The sequence below is a fragment of the Chiloscyllium plagiosum genome, chromosome 18 (assembly GCF_004010195.1).
Source record: "Chiloscyllium plagiosum isolate BGI_BamShark_2017 chromosome 18, ASM401019v2, whole genome shotgun sequence".
Taxonomy (NCBI): Eukaryota; Metazoa; Chordata; class Chondrichthyes; order Orectolobiformes; family Hemiscylliidae; genus Chiloscyllium; species Chiloscyllium plagiosum.
Window position 1 is genome coordinate 41,221,467 of NC_057727.1, and position 16,442 is coordinate 41,237,908.

Genomic DNA, 16,442 nt, shown 5'->3' on the forward strand with positions numbered 1-16,442 from the left:
AGGAAACCCACGCAGACACGGGGAGAACGTGCAAACTCCACACAGTCAGTCGCCTGAGGCAGGAATTGAACCCGGGTCTCTGGCGCTGTGAGGCAGCAGTACTAACCACTGTGCCACCGTGCCGCCCACAGGAGCAGTGCTCTGAAAGCTAGTACTTCCAAATAAACCTATTGGACTATAACCTGGTGTTGTGTGATTTTTAACAAATGACTTGGACATTAATGGAATTGAACCCCTTCCTGTTGATGAATTCTGCAGCACTGTTATATGGGCCTCTCAATACGATCTCACACAGATGATATCGGTCACTGTGCTGATGTATTTGTGGGTGCACTGAAAGATCCCGCACAGGTCTCCTGTCACTCCCTGGTAGGAGCCAGTCACAGAAAAGCTTCATGCTGCAGAGCCCTTCACAGCCACTAGAGAAGATAGCTTCTCACTCCCGCAGCCTTCAGGTCTCACTCCAGCAAGCATGACAGTTTTGTCACCATGCCCCCAGACGAATCGATCATGCAGTGGCATTGCACCTCATACCTTGTTCAGGAACTGGAGTCATGGGGTGGGAAAATCTGGACATTCTGCACAGTCCACAGATCCTGAGGGAGCCCTGAGGTAGTGAGCTTTCTCTGAGCTAGATGTCCCTTGTCCTCAATGGAGGCAGTAGTTATGCCTGGACTAGCAGTCAGTCCTGGTCCTCCTACATTGTCTTCGCCTGATTAGATAGGCAGTGACAGTGCCCACCAGCTACAGGCCCTAGAACACCAGGGAAAATGTCTCACATGGGAACAGAAGGAGCAAAAGAGTTTCTTAGATCTCAGAACATCCAGTGACGACATCTCCTGCAGATGAGGACTCAGCACACATCACCCACCATGAGACATGCTGCACCTCGGAAATGGTGACATGTCTGCACTATCCATTCCCATTCAGGCTTTGTATGTGCAACATCTTGGCACAAGTGCCCCATTGGCTGAGTGAACACCCAATGTAATTGAGAAAGGACTGCTTGTACCAACACTCTATCAACCCAGAATCCACATGAAACACTCAGTTTCACACAGCAATGAGGGCACACCTTGGTAGTGTTTACATGATAGATAAGGACTCAAAGTTGTTCAGCTCACTCTGCACCTTGAAAGTTGCACAAATAATGGTTGAGCTTCAGTCTTTTGTAACATTATTGCTGCTAAGTTCAACATTATTGAGGTGTTAAAGTTCAATTTACAAATGTGAGGCAAAAAGGCTCTGACCCCTAAGCACGCTCACTCTGAATCCATAAAGAATGTGCAATGAAATGATTACAATTCCCATGTAGCTGAGCTTTTGAAATGGCTACTTCATGACTTTGTCACAACAATGTCATGGTGTCCAACAAAGGTGGATCCCACGCTTTCACACATAAGACTGCAAATGACTCTGTCCACCCTTGACATTAGTCCAGCCATTTTCCAGTATAAACCGTGCAGCTAAAGAAGGAAAACTGAAACTGGGAACGCAACTCACTGAGGACATTGTCAGCATTGGGTCCTGCCTGGTCACCAGGTGCCTCCTCCTAAACTCCATGTCTTTTTTCCTTGCACAATCCACTACCGCTACTCATCCCCCAACGTCAAGATCCACCATATTGAATTTTGTGTCTAACTGTCCTCCCTGCCCCCTGAACCTCACCAGTACATGACATGCCCACCTGGCTCATTTATACTCCCCATGTGGGGGCCATCGTGATGGTCAGAGTAAATATTCCTCCCTCCCCCATGTAGCCTATCAATGCTGTTCTGCACTATCCCACTCACCTTGAGTTTTTCTCAGTTACTATCCATAAGACCCCTTTCAATTGCCTTTGCTTCCCCCCACCCTAAACCTTGACTTCACCAACCCCTTATGCCCTCGATCCCAACTGCCCCTACGGGTCCTTGCTTGAATGCTTCTGAAAGATTGACTAACAGTAACTGCCTCAGACCTCTCTCTGAATTTGGTAAACAGCCCCTGGGCATAACTGACCAGGCCCTTAACTGTTGTGTCTTGGCAGCTCCCTGCCTGACGGTACGCAATTCCCCTGACAGCTTATGCCGTTCCTACAGGTCTGACAGCTGAACACTCCCCAGTCTGTACTGAGACAGTTCCTCTTACTACGAGCATCCTGACTGTCATGTGGAAGCCCCCGGACTCTGTGTGTGTGTGTATGTGTATATATACAGGGACTCCTTGACTGTCAGTGCACCCCGCTTGACTGCACTGAGGACTAACCCCCACTAGTTTTGGACATGGCCATTTGGTTGAATGGTTATTTGCAGCTGGCGCAGTGTGTGTTTGCCACTCAGGTAACTGGCATATGCTGTAAGTATTATCTTGAGGACTCAGTGTGCTGCTTACTAAGAAGTACATCCTCCCCTGCCCTTGGACAGTTCGTTATTGAACAGCCTTTCTGTGTATCCAGATTTAAGAGCAACTCAAAATAACAATACTGGAAGCCAGAGGTTCTGGCTAACGCATGGCAAGGCAGGCTGCTACAAGAATGACGGTGGGTGCCATGTGAGTGACAGTTAAGAGAGCAAGAGGGTAGCTGTGTGATGTCGCCTGATCCATTCTGTGAGCAGAGTGTCTGACTGTGTGCTCAAAATATTCCTGCTACAGCCTTCTCAATGCTAGTTGCCAGTGTGCCCTGCAATGCATTTCTGCACAGCTTGCCGATTGTATCAGATAAATGTCATGATGGTTGTGATGAGTAAGCAGATTCCAGATGCCAATGTCCATGGATGAAGCATACATGTGGCTGGTGCCCCTGGATAGTGCCTTGAGATGTTGCCCATTGTCCAACGTGGGCTTTGTCCAGAGAAAGTGGTGAACTGAATTTGTCAGTCGCTTGTTCTGGTTCCTTGTCAAGTATTCCTGACTTTAAGCTTGTTTGCCAATTTGAGTAAAATGGCTCGCTGAACATTAATAAGGTGAATGGTGGCATTAACAAAGCATTTAACAATCAATGATGACTGTCAATTTGCAATTCACTGAAGCCCAGTGAGAATCTCATCATGCTGCTTGTGAAAAGTATAAAAGATGATGAGAGTTGCTCTCAATGTCAAGATGGACCTCACTGTACTTGGCATCAATTCTGTCACATCTTCACAGGTCGGCTCAACATTGAGGGCCTGGTCTACTCTGTATTGTTCTATGTTCTTGCCCATTCCTCAGGTTGTTCAGACCCTTGTGAGATTCTGCCCAGACATTTTGAGGCTGTGGCATTCATGTCTGGACTGAATAGTTAAGGTAGAATGTCAACATTCAGGATTAGATTTAATAGGTGGAAAAAGCAAAATATAACAAAAATAATTAACAAGCTGTTAAATGTAATTTGAACTATTGGCTTATGTAGGGACTAGATGTCAAAGAGAATAGTTGGACTAAATAATCTGCTTCTATGTTGTAGTTTTCATGTTTTTAATTTATTTCCTTCAAAAGAATATGTCCTTCAAAAAGTAGTTAAATAAAACTGATTAGAAACAGGAATGAAGGTTACTAACAGCTACAAGTTACACTGGTCAGATAGCTAATAAACAGAACTGCAATTCACGATATCCTGCAATGGTATTCTTACAATTAGATAACTTCCAATAGAATGAATTGTATACTGACTGTTTCAGTATAAAGTCTCTGGGACAAAGCAAATACAACGTGACTGGTGTGTTTGTCCACCTGTCTATGAAGACGGAAGGACTTGTTAATAAGGTGATGAAAAAGGCATATGGAACACTTGCCTTTATCACTTGAGCCATAGATTACAAAAGCAGGGAAATCATGCTGGAGTTGTATAGAACTTTGGTAAGACCATAGCTGGAGTATTTTATACAGTTTTGCTCACCACGTTATAGGAAGAATGTGTTTGTACTGAAGGGATTGCAGAGGAGATTCACCAAGACGCTGCCTGAGAAGGAAAATTTAAGGAGTGGCTTGGGTGGTTTTCATTGGAGCAGAGAAGCCTAAGGGGCAATCTGATTGAGGCGTACAAGACGATAAGGGTTATGGACAGAGTGGATAAGAACCTGCTGATCCCTAGTTGGGATTAGTTATGACAGGATATGGGTTCAACGTGAGGGACAGGATGGGAGGTAGGAGGAAAATCTTCTTTACTCAGTGGGTTGTAATGGTCTGGAATGTGTTGCCTGAGGGTAGGGGAGGTGAGTTATCTCATATCCTTTAAAAATGAGCACTTATCATGTCATACATCTCAAGGCCATGGGCCAAGTGGTGGTCAGTGGGATTATGTTAAAGGTCAGGTGTTTCTCATGTGCCAGTGCAGACTAAATGGACTGAAGGACCTCTTCTGTGCTGTATCATTTTATGACTACAACATCAGACTAATAACCTGAGTTTGCTAATAACAGCAAGTGCAAGGAACTCATGGATTAATTGTCATTAAGGTCAAGCTTATCCACCTCTGAAATTTACTGTCACTTCATTAAGCTATCAGATCAAACATCTTCGGACGATGTCACTCTGTCCGGCCCCAAATTCTCATACTTTTGCAGTTTTGATTCTATCTGCCTTGATGTTCTTGTCTTGTCCTTAAGACCCACATTTTGCTGCCACAGTCCAATTGCCACTAAGCTACCAGATGCCCAATAACCACTCTTCATCCCTATGTTGGCTGATATTATTAACAAAGTCTCTGTTCAGATACTATCTCTCTTTTCTTTTAAATGATCTGCCCAAAAAGAAAAGCAACTTTTTGCAGTCCTTGCAAAATATTGCATATCTCCCTTTTCTCTTCAAAGTTCTTGAACATGTTGCCTTCTTCCAAATGTGTGTTAATCTTTCTAGGAACTCTACGTTTGAATTATTCTGATGAAGTTTCCACACTATCACAACACCAAAACAAATCTTACCAAACTCACAAATGATAAGTCTGTGCAATGAAACAATAAAAATATTCAAGATGAGCATTCAGACTCAGAACATGGATGCCTTTTATTTCTCCAGACTCCCTCTGCTGGTACAGGTGTACCAAGAACCTTAAGTCTCTTGTAGTGAATTCTCTTCCTGCTCCCACATAATTCCCTCCAAGGATCAATCCTTGGCCTCCCCCTTACTTGAAGGTTGTGCACTTGCAAACACTTTAACAAGGTGACATTTTGCACATTGTATGCATGCAAGTACATCTCGGATCCCAGCTTAGACCATTAGGTGGCCACATAATACCTAAAATCAGTGTATTGTATAGTCCAAATTTAGCCCCAAGAACAACATTATACCTTAGAGCATCTAAGTATTTGTCAGCATTTTAGAAATATTTTTAAGCAGAAATTTTCAATTAGCATAAGATTTAATCTCATTTTATATCTAGGTTCCACAAAACAACCCAACTAATAGTTACTTGTTTTCAAGGCCCCACAGATACCATCAGGTGGAGTATTCCTCACAAAAATTACTACAATTTCCAAAGCTATATTATCTGAGGATTGAATACCAAACAGCACTACCTATTTTATTTGGCATCCAAGGCTGATATAGGGCCTCATTCCATGATGTCCTGAGCCAAGGTAGTTCTATTTTTGAAATAATTCAAGGTCAGTGATGCTGTTGGATATCAGCTTAGCTAAAACACTGTAAAATGTATGAAATTCTTGAATACTGGTACACGTTTTTATTAATCCTGGCCAGTTAATTGTTATATACTAATTCAGTTTCTGCTTTTGCTTGCTATTCGAGGCAAGAAAGTTAAAACAAAATGACGCAGCTTTGTGATATAAAAAATCATGACAAACAAAAAAGGCAGGTGGTTTCTCTCATTGTACCTTGGAGATGAGAAAGAATCTTAATTAGCAGGGTTGCACACTTGAACTCCAATGTCTTCCTACTTCTATCAGAATTCAGCCCAAAGTAGGAAGCTCTTTGTTCAGACTTCCCATCCTGCCACTAATTAAGGTCTTTAACTGACAAATTAATGACCATTTAAGTGCCTCATCCTGCTGTTGCGAGTGTTAACCCATTGGAGGGTGGGTTAGTATATCGATATGTGGCTTGCTGTGTTCTCCATTGAAAGGTCTTTTGTTGAAGGGCACACTCATTAGATAGAGAGGAACCCACTGTGATCCACCCATGTCTTGCCACTGACTCCACTACACATACCTTCCCACTCCCCTACCCAGTCTTGATATTACTTACCTGTGGTCTGGGTTATTCCTCGATCCTATTTGCTATTGTCTTTTCCTATTGTCATTCCAGCAGCAGCCACCGCCCTCTCTAGTGACACAGACCATTCAAAAGAGCTACTGGCAGCTGGTCGTCAAGCACCCCTTAGAAGGTAAGACTTCTGCTTCCTGAATACTTAATCCTGCAAAAGAACTTCCAGTGTCCTGTTACTTGCCTGAGCAACACTTAATAACAGCAGTTATTACCTCCTTAAGAAGGTAATATGGTATTCCCAGTCAATCTCCAGTTCAACAGTTCAGACTCCAAAGACCCCCTGAAATACATGCAGTTCAGTCTTTTGGTCCTAAGTGAATTCAGTACCAGCTTAATAATTCTCAAAAAAATGTCATATACTTCATATTACTTTTCTCATCCTGACACAATCTCTGATAAAACCTTGAGGTATGTGTTGTCTGTTACTCATTGATGGTTTTTCAGACCGTGTAAAATAATGAAAATAGAATCGTATGATTCCTTCTCAAAAGCTGAACTCAACAGTCCATGGATTTGCCAGTCAGGCTCTGGTATCGATGAGAAAGTTAATTTTGAGATGGCAGATCATACAAGGATGTGCGCTTCTTGTTAAAGATCATCAAATCAAACATTTAAACAAGTGCATTATTTCTTTATTGACCGGGTTTAATATGGTCTGTCATTGTGTGACCAGGCCCACTCATTTGTGAGAGACACCCTGAACCAGGTGCCAGGCAGAGGAAAACCTCTTTGTTAAGAGGGCAGAAAGTGGGATTCCTGGCGACTGCTGGTGGTATGGCAATTAGACTCCTTGCCAATTTGGCTCAGTGATGAGTCAACTGACACCCATTTTTTTTCTGGGTCATACAAGTTTCTTCTGCCTTGAGAATGCAGCCCAGTGAACTCTGTTTGGTGTGCAACTGACCTCCCAGAGGACACTCTCATTATCACGCAATGTGATGAAGGGACCTGGCCTTGGGAAAGGGAGTGTTATATTGAAAGCCTCCCTTAGCTTTGCTTCCAATCCATCAGCCATACATCCTTACCACCTGCAACTGTCTTAAGCAGGTGTGTAACTCGAAGCTCAGGAAAGAGTCAAGAGTGACACCTAGCTAGTTTTAACCACTGGGTCTCATTTTAAAATTTGAATTCAGTCTCCCACCTGATGCTGATGGGAATGTATAAAGGCAGGATACAGAGAGGGAACTAATTGCCGTAGAGGCCCAGACTGATGGTCTCACCTAATGGTGACATGGAGAGGGGGCGGGATGGACTGCAGGTGGGAGACTGTAAAAAGTCTTCATTGAGGAGTAGTTTATCAGCTGGAATTTGATGCTTTTGGAGCAGCAAGCAGCAAGTCTTCATTAAAGTCACCCCAAGGTGTCAATGTTACTGGTCTGTGACTTTTAAATTTACATTAGGCCATGACAGCCTGCAGGTGACTTCAAAGTTGGTGAAAATAGAATGTCTTTAAATAAGACCAGTGTGGTCTCAAACAGATCAAAGGACTTGGTTGTTTGTTCTCTCTCCTATTCACTGTTCCTGTTGGGTAGAGTGTAATGCTGAGGGTTAAAATTGACCCTGTGCATTTTTAGTTAGGCAACTTTTAAATGATCAGGATTTAATGTGTAAATTATTTGATCAGTTGAAGCAATTGATCCCATCTTGTAGAAAGCACTCTGTGGAAAGTAACAGACTTTTTAAATAACTTGGAGTAATGACTTCCCAGTCTAGGTTCTTTTGTTCAGTAAGTTATTTTTGCTGTTCAGTGTACTATTTTAATGGATGAGCTATATCCAAATAAGCAGCTGGACAGCATATTCAGTCAATACACTCCCCTTCAAATTTACATTAGACAGAGCAAAACTATTGCAGGAGTTCTTCTTTTTATTGAGAAACTTTGGAGACGGGCCCAAACCTAACATGTCATGAACTAAAGTGCAGCAATTTAGTGCTAACTAATATGATTTTCAAGTATATATGTGCAGAATAACTTCAAAAAGCTGGGTTCAAACCCCCATTCTGGCTCCTGTAGTTCTTTGGTCCTGTTTTGCCTTGCCCCATTGTCATATGGCATCAGCCATGGTTAGCAACCCTCAAACAAGGAGGATCCTACACAGAGAAAGAAATGGGGACAAAGATCGATGGAAATAATGAGGTTATTTTAACCTAATGCATCTTGAAAACATTTGTGTTTTGCTGGTCAGAGCTTAAGCAGATTTTTTAAAATGCCACCTCATAATCAAAAATGAGCACGGATAGTTGGCTCATTATCATTGGTATCTATTTCACTGGCCTTGATTAATCTGCAAAAACAATATCTTTGTATGATACAGAACGTGCAAGTAGTTTCACTGGGCTGATAACAAGGTGCTGACAGACAAGTTGAAGCTTGGATTCTGAAACTTCACTCTCCTGTGCATTGTCTCATCTTCTCCATGTTCAGTTAATCCTCACAGCTAGATTTAACTTCTCTAGGCAGCCCAGATTATTGCTTCTGATTTTACTCTACCTGAAAGCTTTGTCTCTGTTTTATTAATCCTAACTTCTGATTTGTACTTCATCTGATTGCCACCCTCTATATAATGCCTCTGAGAATGTTAAAGATGTGCCTCAGGCATTTATGAATTGTTGATAATAAGCTACAAGAGATTTCTTTTATCCTACTGTACTGGACAATACTTTTAGGATTTGCTTCCGTTACTTTCCAATTAATTTTGAATAGATCCCTTGTTATCTCAAATGAGGAGCTTGTTTTCAAAGCATTTTGAAGAAGGCACTAAAATAATTGTTTAAAAGTATCCCGAAATAGAAACTTGCATTGTTAACATCTTCAACAGAATCCATTATGTTTTGTGCAGATAAGTACTTAATTTTAGCTCCTTTCCCATTTTGTCTCAATGCCTTCATTGCTCTTATTCCTGAGCTTTTTATTTTCATCTATACAGCTATAAATGTGGATTCAGTGCCGTCTAGTGGAAACATATGGAAGTGAAACTCTATATTAGCTTTTTATAATCTGCAAGTCCAGGCAATACAGGTATAGATTTTGTAAAATAAACTAATATGGTTGTACAAAATTCTTGTACTTGCTAAATTACAAAACAAGCATTGGATTCTGTCTAGAAAAGCTTTGTCTTTTATTGGCAAAGTTGAGAGCAAAATATGTTTGGAAAATAGTTTAGATTTTCCTAGTTGAAAACCCCTTGCACAAATGTTTAGATCTAGAATAAAATAACACAAAGGAAAATTAGCAGCATTGAAACAGTGATGATTAATTTTGTACTTTTTCTTACACTACTTGCTTTGAATTTTAAAAGCAATATCTCATGAATGTGTAAATCATGAAAACTACTCCAAACATTTTGGATCGGCATCTTTTACCATGTATATTGCTTCATACTGTACGATTTGTCATACATTTTCAAGTAAAACTTCCAGCAGATGAAATTACATATGACATTGAGTTATACAGTTTGAGCTGGAAAACAAATTTTAAAATCATCAGAACTAGTCAGTTTTACAACTATTCTTCCCCATTTTTTTCCAGTTTATTTACAACATTTACAACTCTATCAATTGTAAACTGTAAGCATTTGTTTCATATTATAGTGGAATCATAATCACACGTGGTGATGATGTCAAGTCCTAAATCTAATGGAAATTACAACTGACTGCATATTCTTCCACGTTACACTCTGGACACAAGAAATACCTGTTTATAGTCACCAGAATTTATTGAAAGCTATAGTTCCTGGATTGTAATAGCATTTGAAAGATCAAAGTCTTGGGTGAATTTTCATGTTTGGTTGTCATTGGTCTTCAAATTCTGAAATATCATTTGAGATATTGTTGGACCCTTTTTGTTACCTTGAATAGCTTTATTATTGTCCTTGTATAGTTTCAGATAACAGCTAGGTTCAAATTTATTGCTGTACTTTGATATATCTGAAGAGAAAGTCGTTGGAAGGAGGTATTGGCCTCATACAGGTTTGGAAACCTATGGCAAATTTGCTTATGCCCCAAACAGGGGAAAATATACCTTGTTTACATGACAACATTTCCAATTTCAAGATCATCTCAATACTGAGAATGATTCATGTAAAAAATTTTTTTTTTAAAGACAGCAATTTTGTCTTGTTATTTGAGTACCTCAGGAGGTGGTCTGACGATGAAATAAAGCAAAGTGCGCAAAAAAAATGTTCAGGAAGAAAATGCAGTCTCTCCAAAGTGCACTATGGAACAATCATTGTTGTGGTTCTGTTCGCCAAGCTGGGAATTTGTGTTGCAGATCAGTCATATATAGATTTCATGTACTATATACCACAAAGCTGTTGTAGTGTTACTATACATCAATTTTTTTGATGGATTGATTTGAAGTAATGTCAGACAAAATAATTCAAACCTACAATTATAGAATTAACTATTAGACTTTTTAAATTTCTCCATAAAATATATTTATAGAATCAAGTGTATCCACTGATTCTTCTCTTGTCTCTCAGTTGTCTCGGGCCAAATTTTCTCATGTAAACCTTTACAGCTGTTAAGGAAGGTGATTTAGATGAATGATTTCTCATTGGCTGGGATTATTATGAATAGATGGAATGCATCTGGGATAATACCATTTTCTCCTTTATTTTATGATGCTTCACTGAAATAATAACTAGCAAATTACAACCAATTATGCAAAAGCTTAATACACAATAAGGAATAAAGATACAAATATCCAACTGTTGCAACAGTAAAATAACGGAGCATTTAAGGGTTTGAACTGCACTAAATGGTCAGGAACCCTGAATTTTCCAAAGATTTGTAAGAGTGTCAGTTTCAGAGAACTTCATGAAGGCTTTCACTCTGAGTGCTGATAGGTTTTCTCATGCAATTTCATTCTTTTCACCCCATTAAGTGTGTACATTGCCTCCACAATGCCACCCTCCATGCAATCTTGTACTTAGCAGTGGCAGAGGTGCCATAACCTTCACACCAAAAGAGCCATTTGAACCTCAGATGTATACCATTTTGAATGCTTCCAGCCTGATCTAAGGTAGGCATCTGGAGTAATGACTGCTCCCCTTAGACACTTGGTCATTTAGTTGAAGCACATGCAGCATATTTGCTATGTAAGCTGGCTGTAAGTGTGGCTCTGATGCAGTATAATGTCACACACTAGCATACACACCCCCTTGACTATTCATTGCTGATAAACATGACAAACTGCCTGGCTTTCCATCTGCGGTAAAATGCAAATCAAGATAGAAATGCTGCGAGCATCCAAATAAATAAATAAGGTTTTTTGAGCTCTTAATTGTAGTATTGTGGTGCTGAATTATATTAAAGTTAGCCTGCCATGATAAGATGGTGAAGCCAGTGCTTTGCTGATGCTCACCTCCATGGATAAAGGGTGCAGGCGGTTGCTGCCAATAGAAAGTTCCTGTGATTGCTGACTAAAGTGGATTCCCAGAGAAGACGTCAGTGGCCTATAGCCCACAGATAACCCCTCTGATGTCATGAATTGGTACCACCTAATTTCTTCCTGCTCCCTAGGAAAGTAGAAACTTGCATGTAAATAAGTGTGACTTCATAACAATGAGATGTTAATGCATGCAAATAAACCCCTCTCCACTCACTAGTAAGATTCTGATGAATACTCAATCGTCACATCATTTTGTGGAAAATTGAACTATTTGTCTTAGTGTCCAGAATCTCATTTTTCGTTTCTTACTGTATTATCCAAACTACCTTGCCATTGTCCATGCCATTCAAATGCTTATCATTGTTACGTTACTTTCAGCTACTGCTCAGTTTTTTTTATTCAGTGTATAAGATTTTGATATGATACTTCCCTTTCACTTTTTATTTGCATGGTACTGATGATTGCCCAAAATCCAAAATATAATCAGAACTTCAAAGAAAAGTTCTTTGCCTGGGATATTTTCTCTAAAATGTGAAACCTGGGTTGGGAAAGTGATGAAGGGCTTTTGCCCGAAACGTCGATTTCGAAGCTTTTCGGATGCTGCCTGAATTGCTGTGCTCTTCCAGCACCACTGATCCAAAGTAAAATTTGGCCTATTAAACCCAAGTCAACCTAGCACATTGATTTAATTTGATATTAATCTGCAGGAATGTTTGAATGTAACTAATTTCATAGTTGTTTTAGGAATGAATATTTGCATAATCCTTTGCATCCAGTGTCAGGCTGGAATAGCACAAATTATATAGACAGTGAAGCTCCTTTGATGTTGTGAGAAACTCAGAAGATCACCTCATGACATCGCAGCTTTAATTTCATTTCTCAAAAATAATCATCCCTGTAGATCTCACCACTGACAACTTTCCTGACATTTTAGACATTTGTTTCTTCTGAATTTTGAACCACTGGAAAACTAGCTTGAGACAATTCAAATTCATTGATTCAAGGACCCTTACTGCCTTACAGAAGGAAAATAAACTTCCACTCCATATATGTACTTTGATTTTAGACATTGGTCATTCATACAAAAGATTATGTTCAATCACATGTGTTTATGTCAAATGCAAGCACAGAAATATTTTGCAGTAGTGGGACGGTAAAAGTATCTGGCCATATGTCTCATTATAAGAAGTCTGTGCAATTAGGAATTCATCTTCCTCTTTATGTATAAAAGGCTTGGAATCATTGCCTTTATTGAAGGATCTAATAAACCTGTCAAAATGGAAATGATTTTTTGACAGCTGTTCAAAGTTCTGCTCTCCAAGTGATAAAACACTTGGGTTTTCCTTCAGCCAATAATAGGGCACACAAGTAATTAATTTGTCACTAGCTTTTACGTAACAGTGTGGATGGATATTTTAATAATGATATGTTGCCCACAGGCCTTCTAAAATGTGTGGCCACTAATTTCACACACCACCAGTCTGTTATGGACCTGGTTTTAGCTGGTGGTGTCATATTTCAGCACAGCCGAGATTTCAGCAAAAAGTGAACTTTTGCTATGTAATCCTCTAGTTTAAAATATTACATCAGCAGTCTATAGGACATGTTTAATAAATCCATATGGACCTGTGAGACTTATATGCATACTTGGCATATGCTGCAGGCAGATGGCAGCAGCATTATCAGACGCAGCGTATGGTTTAATGAGCTCATTTCAATTTTTCAATTTCAAAATGTTTGCAGCCTTTTATGTTTTTTTGTTTTATCACACTAAAGCCCCTAAAATGCCCTAAAGATACTTTGCTGTTATGATTGTATTCCAGCTGGGATCTAGTTTTGTCAGAAATGCTTACCAAGAGAATCATTTTATATATAATTTTTCAGCCATAATCAATGTAGTTTTTCAGTCCAGTTCACAACAGCTGAAGCATAAAGCAAAATGTTGTTCACAGTGGTTTGGTGCAGCTGTTTGATAACTACATCAGCTATCATTTGTAAAGCTGTTAGAACAATTCACTGATGAATACTCAAGTGCATGACATTGCTCAGCTTTTCCATTTTGTTGTCAAAGTTCATTGGTATTGCAGATTTCTTTTTGAGAAAGGCAGCAAACTATTTGCTTGCTGCCTGCATTATCCAAAATGCTCTTAACAAGGAACTATATACAATCTGACAACTTTTGGAAAAGTCTTGCATCTAAGTTGGTGCTGTGCAATTACAAAGTTAATTAGTGGTAGTTTGTTATGCTTCACTAACGTTAAAATTTGTACTCGTCTGTTGTCAGTTAGTACCTGAAAGAGTTAATTCTCATCACAGTATAAGCTCCACCCATCAGGATAGAAAGGACTGCTCCTAGGGGAAGCAATAATTCTGTTTTAATTTAGTTTAAGTTTACTGCTGATCCTATGTTGCTATTAGTCATGTGTATTTGCTCTTAAGTATATCCTAAGACCTCACATAGAACTCTCATGAAACTCAGATGCAACAAAACTAGCTATTATGTACCAAGTAACCTACTTATTTAGTATTTCAAGAGTGAGCCTCAGTTCTGCCAAAGACTTCCCCAGTCGGTATTAGTAACTTAGACTAATGCAATAAAAAGGATTGGTTGCTATGAACCTAGCCACAGCATTTCAGATGGTTTCAGCATACACAACCACACAGATAAAAACAATTGCTTTATGGATTTATTATGACAGGCCTTCCACATCAGAGATTAGATTAGATTAGATTACTTACAGTGTGGAAACAGGCCCTTCGGCCCAACAAGTTCACACCTCCTCGCCGAAGCGCAACCCACCCATACCCCTACATTTACCCCTTACCTAACACTACGGGCAATTTAGCATGGCCAATTCACCTGACCTGCACATCTTTGGACTGTGGGAGGAAACAGGAGCACCCGGAGGAAACCCACGCAGACCCGGGGAGAACGTGCAAACTCCACACAGTCAGTCGCCTGAGGCAGGAATTGAACCCGGGTCTCTGGCACTGTGAGGCAGCAGTGCTAACCACTGTGCCACCGTGCTGCCCACAAGAGGTAAGGACACTACTACTGTGCCACAAGACCGTCTTACAAAGAAATCCTAAACCTTATCTCTTGATTGTGCATATGATGTCATTGGACCAGAGTGAATAAAAGTTTAGAATTAGTTATAATAATTAGTGTATTCAATGGCACCACTTATTGGACACATAATTTTAAGGGGTGGCACGACTATCATCAAAAGTGCATAAAGTAATTGTTGTTACCCAATTCTAACTGTTCACTGAAACTGGATTGATGTACTGCTATCATACATTGATTGTATATCATGACTTTTATTCATTTCACTACTATAACATGGATTAATTTCACCCTTATTTCCAAGATATAAATTACAGCTATAGTATGACAGATATCTTTGAAAATAAACAATATTTTATTCAACAACTTTGAAAACAAATGATTCTACTTCTGGGAGATCAAGAAGTCAAGAAGCAATAATTGCAGAAAATGGTTAAGGTTTTGTTGAGTGAGCCAATTCTTGACATTGGGAGCATCTACTGTGTGGAATCATATAGGGCCCTCAATGGTGTGGATTATGGTGAATCACGTGAGATGTCCAATGAGGTCTTTGTTGACATTGGGAGCAACAAGCTGCATTTCTAACTAAATTCTGGATGTTGAGATGAGATTATCACTAAGTGGTGGCAAGATGCCTAATAATGGGAATTACTGATTGTTTAAATCCTCAACAACTGCATGTCTCACCTCATTAATGTATAGCTTCCTGTCTGATCACTTGCCACAACAAAACTAGATGTTAAGAATTCCTGATGTGGAAGCAGAGTGGGTATTTGGTAGCTCAGTTTGACCCGTGCTTCTTTGGACTGCTATATTGGACATCCAACAACAACATCTCAGAGCAGGCTCCAGGTTATCTGCCATACTCACCCCCCGTCCAGGGCCACTGTCATACAACATATGACAGCCTTTCAGAACACTCATATCATCTGTCTGATCCACTTACAAGTTACATAAAATCATACAGCACAGAAACAGATCTTTTAGTCAAACTCATTCATAATAACCAAGTTCTCCAAATTAAACTACTTCTGCAAATTAAAGCTGCAGTTTGGGAAGCACTGTCAACTAGCATTGTTGCAAGGATATATTGTGTGCAGGAACTAGTACCCAGCTCACAGTTTGAACTGGGTAGCATCTCAGGGCTACTCGCTTGCTACCTTAGTGTTCAGGCACCTTGAGCACACCGGGATACTCACAATATCACTGTTTTACCTTCTTGTGCTTTGCCTCTTCCCCACCTTTTCCCACCCCTGACACTGCCAGACCCACCAGGTTCATGTTCTTCTGTCTTGGCTTGCCATTTAGCACAGACAAAAAGCCAGGAAACTTGTTACGGTTGTCAATATTCCTTGTCCAACTCAAGTGTTACAACCTTCAGTCAGGGTGTCCTGGCACACTAATTCAAGGGTAATCTCCAATAACAGTCCATGGGGGTTAGGCAGGATCAGTCGACTACTCAGGATGGTCAGGATCCTCTTACCATCAAAAGAAACCAAATGTTGGGCCCCCACCACCCATCTTGGAACTTTCTGCCTAGTTGTGCACTGTGTTTTGCCTGGAGTAAGACAAAGGGAAGGATCATAGAACATAGAACATAGAACAATACAGCACAGAACAGGCCCTTCGGCCCACGATGTTGTGCCGAACATTTGTCCTAGCTTAAGCACCCATCCATGTACCTATCCAATTGCCGCTTAAAGGTCACCAAAGATTCTGACTCTACCACTCCCACAGGCAGCGCATTCCATGCCCCCACCACTCTCTGGGTAAAGAACCCACCCCTGACACCCTTTACCTTAA